Raw genomic sequence first — 11177 nt, forward strand, 5'->3', positions numbered from 1 at the left:
CAACATAATCCAATAGTGAAACTGTAGAAGTAGGCTAAATGTCCATTGATAGATGAATGGATTAAAAAGATGTGATATATATATATACACACACACACACACACATGCGTGCACACACATATATGATGGATATTACTCAGCCATGAGAAATAATGAAATACTTCCAACTGCAGCAATATGGATGGATCTAGAGGATATAATGCTAAGTGAAATAAGTCAGAAAAAGACAGATACCGTATGATTCCCCTCATATGTGCAATTTAAGAAATAAAACAAGTGAACAAAGAGAAAAAGAGACAAACAAGAAACAGACTCTTAATTATAGAAAACTGATAGTTACCAGAGGGAGGTAGGTGAGGGGATGTGTGAAATAGGTGAAGGGGATTAAGAGTACACTTATCATGATGAGCACTGAGTCATGTATGAAAGTGTTGAATCACTATACTGTACACCTGAGACTAATATACCAATGTACATTAACAATACTGGAATTAAATATAGGGAGGTCAGTGTGGGTGTAGCAGAGTGAGCTATAGGAAAAGAAGTAAATTAGGTCAGAGCAAGAAAAAATGGGTGAAAACTATGTAGATCTCTGTGAGCTATATTAAGGACTTTGGCTTTTACTCTGAGGGGGCTAGGAAGAAACTGGAGGAGTTTGAGCAGAGGAATGCTGTGATCTGACTTGGGTTTAAAAGGATGCTATATCTTTGGGAGTAAACCCCAGCAGTGCAATTGCTGGGTCATAGGGCAGATCTATTTTTAAGTCTTTGAGGAACCTCCACACAGTTTTCCAGAGTGGCTGCACCAGTTCACATTCCCACCAACAGTGCAGGAGGGTTCCCATTTCTCCATATCCTCTCCAACATTTGTTGTTTCCTGTCTTGTTAGTTTCCACCATTCTCACTGGTGTGAGGTGGTATCTCATTGTGGTTTTGATTTGTATTTCCCTGATGGCAAGTGATGCAGAGCATTTTCTCATGTGCTTGTTGGCCATTTCTGTGTCTTCCTCTGTGAAATTTCTGTTCGTGTCTTTTGCCCATTTCATGATTGGATTGTTTGTTTCTTTGCTGTTGAGTTTAATAAGTTCTTTATAGATCTTGGATACTAGCCCTTTATCTGAGATGAGCACTGGGTGATATGCTATATGTTGGCAAATTGAACTCCAATTTTAAAAAGATAAAATAATAAAATAAAATAATAAAAGCACGCCATGTCTGTTGGGTTGATATAGGCAAAGGCAGGAAGGGGAGACAAGTCAGGAGACAGTTGCTATAATCCAGAATAAGATTATGATCATTTGACAAGAATAAGAATGACCACAGTGAAGGTGGTGAGAAGTGGTCAATTTCTGAAAATATCTTTATGGTAGATTGGAAATGTCAAATTTCGATGGATAGGAAATGGAGTATGAGAGAGGGGAGACAAATACTTTGGCTTGAGCCCCAGGAGGGTAGAGCTGCCTTTTACTAGACCAGGAAGACAATGACAAGAGCAGGCCTCTAAGGATCAGTGAGTCCAATCTCTCTTCCTTTGGTGGAGAAAATAAGGTCCAGAAAGGAGAGATGTACCTAGAGTCACACACACACACACACACACACACACACACACACACACATCATGTGTCTCTTGGCTTCAGCTTCCAAGCCCTTGGCCCCTACCTCACACAAGGGTAAAAAATTATAGAGGATGATCACATTTTGTTAAGAAAAAAAAACAGGGTGCATATACATGCAACACAGTCTGTATACATATCTGAATTACATGAATTTAAGATAGTGTGATATAAAAATATTAGTAAAGTTCCACTTCATATGCAGAATTTAAGACATTAGAATCCCACCCAAGTTTGACCTTTCACAAAGTATCCAGCCACTTCTGTGAGAATCCAGTGAGAAACACCACTGGTGACATAGAATTTCTGTGGGTGGTATGAGTAACTATTAGCTGTAGTACAAGCATTCATCATCAGTGTAATTTAAAATCTTCTATAAGCTATAAAACTATAATTCAAGGATTCGTTAAGTGGCACAAATGCTGAAAATCTATTTTAACATCCTTAATTTGGGTATGGATATTAGAAGAGATAAAATTCCTATAACAAAGGCCAGACACCATCATGGCGTGACATGCTGATGACTAAGGAGAGTGCATCCTGTAAAGTAAATTAGGAACAGAGTGGAAATGAAAAGCAGCAATTAAAGCAAGACCCTGCTAAGGAACAAATACCAGCTCAAGTACATAGGAAAAGTGCTGGTGCCAGATCAACACACTGTAATGTGCCTCTTGGCCCAGTTACTGGTTTTTTTTTTTTTTTTTAATGATCTGAAAGGCAGTAATGATAATAAGATGTTTACCACTAATATTTCTGTGGTAAGCAAATTATGTTTAAAGAAGAAAAATATCATAAGGCTGAAAGATTTTGCACTCTGGAGTCCCAGAGAAAAATTGCACAAGCTCTTTAGAGCCCCTCTTGTGAATCCAGTAGAACTGCTGTGCCACGACCAATGCCAACACTCTGATGTCTAGGAGAGCGTGTGATAGACAGCAAATTCTGCTGACACAGAACTGGGAGGCATATGTGAAAAGACGGCAAGGGGTACATCAGTCTGACAACCTGAATTAACCAGCAGGATTACACTGACAGGAGCATCAATCACGTGTGTGAGACACAGCTATACTCATTGGAACCAAATGCTGCTCACACAGGAAGGCATCACAAGAACAGACTTTAAACATGTTGTTTTAACGTAAGGAAGACTTTTCCAATAGTGTGTTATGGCCAATGGGGTACCATAAATGAGTTAAAGGGGTGGTGAGGTATTGATACTCCTGCCTTCTGAAGCAGCCAGGCAAGTCCCAAGGTGCTCCTGAGACATTACCTCGTGCCATAGCAGGCTTGTTCCTTTATCCTGAAGATCTATAAAATGCTATCATTTTATACATATGTTATGATATAAAATGAAAGATTGGGAAACACTGGATAAGTAGGGTATTGATGTCATTTGAAATGGAGACATTTTTGAGAATGAAAGGGGCTGTATTAACTTTTGCATCAGGACAATAGGCATATAGTGGGACTATTCCAGAAAATTGGGATGTATGGTATAGTAGGCAGAGTAATGGCCCCCAGACAGGTCCATGCTCCTAATCTCCACAACCTGAGAATACATTACCTTAGATAGCAAGAAGGATTTTGCAGATGTGATTAAATTAAGGATCTTGAGGTAAGGAGATTGTCTTGGGTTGTCAGGGTGGATCTAATGTAATCACAATGATTCTTACAGGAAGGTCAGAGAAGAGAGAGCTATTTCATTGGCTTTGGAGATGGAGGAAGGAGCTACATGTCAAAGGAATGTGGAAGGCCTCCAGAAACTGGGAAAACGTGGAAGCAGATTCTTCCTAGAGCCTCCAGAAAGAACACAGCCTTGCTGAGATCTTGATTTTAGGACTTCTGACCTCCAGAACTGTATGAGAACAAATTTGTGTTGTTTTAATCCACCGTGTTTGTGGTAATTTGTTCCAACAGCAAAAGGAAACCAATACAAATATCTATAATTTATAACAAATTTACCTTTGTGCTTATATAACTTTAAGTTACACAGGTAAGAAAAACTGAAACGAGTATAAATTTTTATCTAATATCATACTGATAAGTTGAAAAATATCTTTGAAGTATACTATATAGAGAGATGGAAAACTAAAGAACTGGAATAAACCTGATTTTAAAAAGTTTAGCCCCAGAAAGAGGGACTCTGCATGGAGAGGGTTAGATAAAGAGACTCTAGGTTTCTTTTATTATATATCCTTTGGTTAAAAAATTAATAGTTTAACCCTGGGCATGTATAGTTTACTTTTAGTATTAATTTTTAAAGTAGGATTATATTGGAGGAAGCCTTCAAGAGATTATTGGGCTCAGGTTCTCCAAAGCTGTAACCCCCACCCTTACCTGAAACCTGCTTAGGTCCCACCTCACCCACAGGCCCTCCCCTAACCTTTTATTCAGCCAACAGCTTCCTTGGCACAAGACAGAGCCAACTGGTAGGCCTTCCTGAAACAAGGCAGGAGAAAGCACTGTTGGATGAGGAATATTCCCAGGATTGGACCCAGGAGCTTTAACAGATCTGGAGCAAACCCTAAAGCCCCATGTGTAGGGCTGGCAGACCTTGGGTTTACCTCACAATGCTAACAAAGGGCCTGGGAGAGCTTAGAAGAGAGAAGGGCCTCCTGTTGCCATTGAAAAAGCACTGACGTAGGAACCCAAAGGAAAAAGCTGAGGCCAGCTCTGCCATTGACTAGCAAGTCTCTCTCAGTCTGGGCTTCAGCTTCTGAATTCGTTCTGAAGTGAATAGGGGAAGGAAGTTCATCTCCTAACTCTTCCAGCTCTGTGAATCCTTTACCCTGTTTCAGCTGTCTTCCTCCTTCCAAAGATAACTGGGTAGGTGCTAGGTCAGGCACAGAATCATCATATATCACATCTCAGAGTTTCTTTGAGATAGTCTGCTGCAACGCATTCATTTTATACATGGGAAAACAGCCCCAGAGAGACAAAGGTATTTCTTCAAGGTTACACTTGGTAGCAAGTGTGAGAACTTCTAGGTTCTCCAATGATCCCTCACTTAGACCCTGGGGTTCCATGGTTATCATTTGCCATATGAAGGCACAGAGTGGTACCTGTTTAATATGCAAACAAATTGTATGAGTTTTTGAAAAATCCAATATAATATGCCATTATGGAAAACAATATTGCAACAACCATATATAAAAAATGAGTGGTTATAGTAGTTTTCTATTGCTGTGTAATAAATTACCACAAGCTTAGTGGCTTAAAATAACACACATTTATTGTATCTCAGGGTTTCTGTGAGTCAGGTGTTCATGCAGGAGGCTTAACTGGGTCCTCCGGTTACAAGGATCATAAGGCTGCAGGCAGGTGTTAGCTGGGCTGCATTCTCATCTGGAGGCAGAAGTGGAAAAGAGTCTTCCTCCAAGCTCACTCAGGTTGTTGGCACATTTAATTTACTTGCTATTATAAGACTGAATGCCCCAGCCTCTCACTGGCCATCAGCTTCTTATTGGCCCTCGGCAACCAGCCATGTGGGCCTTCTAGAATTGCCACTTCCCCAAATGCAGCTAGACTTTAGGCCTCTAGAGAGAGTCCTCTAAGAGAAAATTGGATATGACATAATGTAATCATGAAAGTGACATTCCAATCACCTTGGCCACATTCTGTTGTCAGAAGTAAGCACAGGTCTCACCCACAATCAAGAGGAGGGGATATACAAGAGCCCAAAATAGCATATCAAGAGGGGTGATACCTTAACATTTATCCACCAGACAGATAAGTGTAAAGAGGACTGAAATTCCAACTTGAGTGAAATTTCTACTTAAATCAATGGTAAAGAGGGTTGAAATTTCTACTCTTATAAAGACAAGAAGAGAAATAAGGTCAAGTCATTGGATTTTGGCACAGGAGGCATTGTTACCCTTGACAAGAATGGTTTCAGTGAAGTAATAAGGATCAAAGTCTGCCACAGTAGATTCAGGAGAATGGAAAAGGAGAATTGAAGAGAGCAGAGATAACTTTTTCAAGGAGTTTTGCTATGAAAGAGAACAGAGAGATGAGAGAAAAGATACTTTATTATATGTATATGTTCATTGAAATAATGCAATAGGAAGGGGGATTTTAATGTTCCAAGAGAGAAGGAAGGATCATGGCAAGAGAAAACCTCTTGAGTAAGTAAAGGACAAGGGATGAGATCAGTGTTTGAGGTAAAGTAACTTAAGACAGATGAGGACGGCTCTCCTGGTTTCATGGAAGAAAACCCTGGTATATGGATTCAGGCACAGATCAATGGATAGATTTAATGGCCAGAGGATAAAGAAGTTCTCTTTTGATTGAACAAAGAACAATGTCAACAGCTGAGAGTGACGGTGGTTTGAATCAAGAGAAAAGATAGGAAAGAGTCCCCCTGAAGAATGGGACAGCAACATGAATAAGACAAGTTAGAGATCTGCCCAGCAGTGCTACGACCCACCTGAGGTTTGTGTTCATAAAGTTAAGATGTGACCAGCTGGCAAATCTGTGTATTTTTCTCTCACCACATTCAACTGCTTGAGTGTAGTCTCAAAGTAGAGGCAAAGGTGCTTCTAACCGGTGTTAGATGTATTGTGTTTTTGAAAGTTAGATGCAATACAAGGAGAGGGGACAAGATGGATGTGAGTGTGTAGCAGGAGTAACAGCAATGACTGTCCAATCACTGGGTAAAAATGGGAGTGAGGATATGAGGGGACGAGTGCAGATAGGTAGCAGAGTAGCACCGGTAGACTGGAGACCGATGTTAAAGATCTGGTACAGTCTGCAAACTAGTGGATATAAGATGGACCGAGAGGAGTTTGTAAGCCATCCAGAGAACAGGACACTTGCAGTAGAGATTTTGAAGGTGGTGCAATCTTTGGTGATGACAAAGTCTAGGGAACGATAGGGGCGTGGGTGTCTACGACAGGATGGAAGGCAAACTATTTGGAAGCAGTGCCCTGCAGAGGAAGTGGTAACTCAGTAGAGCCGTATTTTGGTTAGAACAAAGAGGTGAAAAGAACATTGCCGCGCAGGGACTTCCCTCTTGCTTAGGAAAACCTTTGTTGACCCCTTTCAAGAATATCTGCTTTTATTACACTTAAGTCTTCAGAGCACTGACTACAGTTGAAATTTTTTGCTTATTTATGAGAAACACTGATAAATATTCATGATGTCCAATTAAGCTCATGGAAAGCAGGCACCACACTGCCTGGAACCAGGGGTTCTCAGCATCCAGCAAAGTGCCTGGCACATGAGTAATCAACCAGTATTGGTGGCAGGAAGGAAGAAGAAAAAGAACAGACTCACAGAGCAATTATGAGGAGTCTCTGCATGAGTGGAGGAGAAGTGCATTTATCCACCCGTTCATGCTTTTGATCTTTTGTTCTTCCTAAGGAGCAAAACCTGTATCATTCCAGGCCAGGGAGATGGAGTTGTATTTAAGTTCCTGAAGTGCTAAGGCTCAAGCAACCAAGAGCAGGGCATTGTGGCTCCTACAAGGAAAAGCTATTTTGCTTCTGCCAAAGTCATGGAGGCTCCTAACCCCACACCCACTCAGTGTTTGGAGCTGAAGAGTGAAGTATTCATCTCCCTAAAGCACTTCCACTAGCAGCCAGTCCCTGAGTGGTGCAGTCCAAGGAATACTCCAGGGGCTCCCAGGCAAGGCTCAGCAACTCTCCCATCAGGGCTCTTGTTATCTGGAGGAAGCCAATGGGATCTTGTAAGTGTCCTTTCCTCCCCAATGGGAGCTCCTGGGTCTAGGATATTGTACCTTAAGACTTTTGTGGGAATTCTTTCCTTCTTTTCAGTATCTCAAAGAGCAAAATCTGGGCTCTTCTCCATTTCTGACAGGCAAAGAGAGATGTAGGGAAGTTATATTGGAGCAAAGATAATGTGCCTTGAAGATAATACTCTAATTATAAGCATAACTTTCTAGGGATCCTTTCATTCAACATTATTGAGGACCCAGGCATCATGGGGTTACAACAATGAACACAAGACACCATTATGTCCCTGCCTCCAAGGCTCTCAGAGTTCATGGAGGAAGATATGCACACACATAGCTGAAATCCTAGAGAGAATGACATGAATGAAGTCAGTGTTCTATAAGGGTTCAGAAGAGAAGTGTATTCTTTCCAGATAGTGAAAGCAGAGAAGGCTTGTATTAGAGGTAGCATCTATGGGATCCCTGGGTGGCGCAGCGGTTTGGCGCCTGCCTTTGGCCCAGGGTGCGATCCTGGAGACCCGGGATCGAATCCCACATCGGGCTCCCGGTGCATGGAGCCTGCTTCTCCCTCGGCCTATGTCTCTGCCTCTCTCTCTCTCTCAATCTCTCTGTGACTATCATAAATAAATAAAAATTGAAAAAAAATATTAAAAAAAATAAACTATTTCTTGGAGAAATGGTATTGCCAGTGAGGACACTGAAGAAGACAGACCAGACTTTGGCAACAGAATCAAAGAATCCTAGGTTTGACATCGACCTGGGTCATTAGAGCATTGTGGAAATAAGCACTGGTTTTGGAGTTAGTGGGAACAGACTCCAAATCCCAGCTCTGCCACTTACTAGCTGTGTAACCTGGTACAAGTTTCTAAACCTATCTTAGCCTCAATTTTCTGATCTGTTAAATGGGGGTAATAATAGTTTCTACTTCAGATGATTATTGTAAAGAACCAATTAAGTTGAGCCATGCAAAGCACTTAACACAATGCCTGACAGGTAGTAATTGCTGAAAATGTTAGCTGATTCTAGCATGAGTCTGACTAGCTGCCCAGACCGTAAACACCCTGAGGACCATGACCAGGCCTCATTTACCTCTGAATCCTCCCAAGCCTATTACTGGGCACACAGAGCCATCCTCTTTATCAATCTCTTAAATTGGAAGTGAGGGAAGATTTTTAGGGGAATAAATGTGGTTGAATCTTAAAAAGAGCTTTAAAGAAGGTTGTGTTAGTGCCAAAGGTTTTTTTTTTTTTTTTTTTTTTTTATTTATTTATGATAGTCACAGAGAGAGAGAGAGAGAGGCAGAGACACAGGCAGAGGGAGAAGCAGGCTCCATGCACCGGGAGCCTGATGTGGGATTCGATCCCGGGTCTCCAGGATCGTGCCCTGGGCCAAAGGCAGGCGCCAAACCGCTGTGCCACCCAGGGATCCCTGCCAAAGGTTTTTTAAGAAGATAAACATCATCTGTCCTTTAAGGCACTGGTCTGCCTGAGATTTGTTTCTAGAAGTATATTGAGCACTGTCCATAGTAGGAACAATTCAATAATTTTATGTGAGGAAGGAGATCGCTGAGCTAGATGACCTCCGAGGTTACCTGTGGTAAGACCACAGAAAAATGCACTCACTCATTCCCATCCTGGCTCTGCCATTCCCATGATAGCTGTGTGACCTTGGGCAAGCTCTCCCATCTCTGACTCATAGGTGCAATGGTGAGAATAAATCCTATTTCTTTTAGAGGTGTTGAACAGGTTACATGAGGTACTGGATATTAAGCATCATGTAAGTAGCCCTTACACTGGGATTTCTCCCTCAGATCCTGTGTAGGGCAGGTCTGAGTCTGATGCTGTCATCCCATGGGTTTTCTGTCACAACTTGACCCATTTTATGAGATCATGAGGAAGGCAGAGGAAATGTTCTTTATCACTTGTCCCCAGAACACCCCAAGTTAAGGTCAGGTCTCCTGTCCTGGAACCCTGAATACAATTAGATCCAGAGTTAGCATCTGTGCCAAGGAAACAAGAATGAACAATGGATCCAGGAGACTCACTGCACATCAAATTCACTTCTGCTTATACCTGAAGAGTGATGTAGGAGCTAGGTCACCTCATGCTCCCACCAGCGTCTCCTCATCTGCCTTAGGAAACCAGAAGCAGTGCAAAGTTGGAGACCAGGCACTGAGTTCCCAACAGGGGGCCTATTCCATTGGCCCACAAGCTACACAGGATGGGATGGGTTACAAATCCCAGTCACACCTCCCTGCTTTTTTTTAAAAAAATAATGGTTAGCATAATTCTATTTGAAGTTATCAGAAGCACAAATATATATATAGCTATTTAGTATCCTATGAGTCTCCAGTGTTCTGATGGAGCCCATGACAGAAGGAGTTAGGGTCCCTTTTTTTATCCTATTCGTCCTTTCCTCATGACCATTTAACTGCTCCAGCTCTGGTCTACTCTCTGTAGTGTCTTACTGTCTGTCCACATGAGACTGACTACTTATATACTTGTATCAATAATAATCAAACTTCAGAATTCATAATCCCTCTGTATACATTTCTTAAATATTCAGGATTTTTGCTTTGTTTTATTGGCTTTATTTTTTTAGAGTGGTTTTAAGTTCATAGTAGTGTTGAGCAGAAAGTACAGAGTTCCCATATACCCCCTGCCATACCACATTCTCAGTTTCTCCACTATCAGCGTCCCCCACCAGAGTTACCATGTGTTACAATTGACGAATCCACACTGATACATCATTTCCACCCCAAATCCATAGTTTACATTAGGGTTCACTCTTGGTGTTGTATATTCTATGGGTTTGAACAGATGTATGACAGGCGTCCACTATTGTGTTATCCTACAGAATAATATCACTGTCTTAGAAATCCTCAGTGCTCTACTTGACCCTCCCTCCCCTCACCTCTGGCAAACACTGATATTTTTATTGTTTCCATAGTTTTGCCTTTTCCAGAATGTCATATAGTTGGACTCATACATTAAGTAACCTTCTCATGTTGGCTTATTTCAATTAGTAATATGCATTTAAGTTTCTCACATGTCTTTTATGGTTTAATAGCTCATTGCTTTTAAATATTTATTTTTTAATTTTTTAGAGGAAGAGTGCATGAGCAGGGGGAGGGGCAGAGGGAGAGAATTCCAAGCAGACTCCCCACAAAGTGGGGAGCCCGACTCAGTCTCAATTGATTCCAGGATCCTGAGATCATGACCTAAGCCGAAACTAGCAAGATGTTCAACCAACTAAGCCATCCAGGTGCCCGGATAGCTTATTTCTTAACAGTGCAGAATAATGTTCCACTGTCTGGCTGTACCACAGTTTATCTATTCACCTACTAGAGGACATCATCATTGCTTCCAAATTTTGGCAATTATGAATAAAGCTGCTATAAGGATGCATGTTTAGATCTTTGTGTCGACATAAGTTTACATGCAACTCATTTGAATAAATACCAAGAAACAATTGTTGAATCATATTTTTTTTTCTGAATCATATATTAAGAATATGGTTAGTTTTGTGAGGAACTGCCAAATTGTATTCCAAGGTAGCTGCACTCCCACCACCAATGAGTGAGAGTTCCTATTGCTCCACATCCTTGCTGACACTTGATGTCAGTGTTCTGGCTTTTGACCATTCTAACAGGTGTGTAGTGGTATCTCCATGTTGTTTTAATTTGCAGTTCCCTAATGATATAGGATGTGGAGCATCTTTCATATGCTTATTTGGCCGCTGTATATCTTCCTTGTTGAGATGTCTATTCTGGTCTTTTGCCCACTTTTTAGTTGGGTTGTTCTTTTTTTCATTGTTGAGGTGGGTTTTTAAAAAGATTTTATTTATTTATTCATGAGAGACACAGAGAGAGGCAGA

The 11177-nt window shown here is 41.2% G+C and overlaps 1 protein-coding gene across 2 annotated transcripts in view; it reads right to left on the reverse strand.

Annotated features, from left to right (window-relative positions):
• SLC36A1 (solute carrier family 36 member 1) overlaps positions 1–4150 on the reverse strand; it is a 107288-nt gene extending 103138 nt beyond the window's left edge. Inside the window, exons 1-2 of one of the 2 annotated variants that reach the window (XM_077895822.1) lie at positions 3993–4144; positions 3174–3464 (exon numbers count right to left, since the gene is read on the reverse strand). The gene's annotated coding sequence lies outside the window, so the exon portion shown is untranslated. Of the gene's footprint in view, positions 1–3173; positions 3465–3992 lie in introns of both variants that reach the window. The other variant, XM_077895820.1, reaches the window with a different exon arrangement.
• Positions 4151–11177: the final 7027 nt, after the last annotated feature.

Source organism: Canis aureus, chromosome 4 (assembly GCF_053574225.1).
Source record: "Canis aureus isolate CA01 chromosome 4, VMU_Caureus_v.1.0, whole genome shotgun sequence".
NCBI classification, from domain to species: domain Eukaryota; kingdom Metazoa; phylum Chordata; class Mammalia; order Carnivora; family Canidae; genus Canis; species Canis aureus.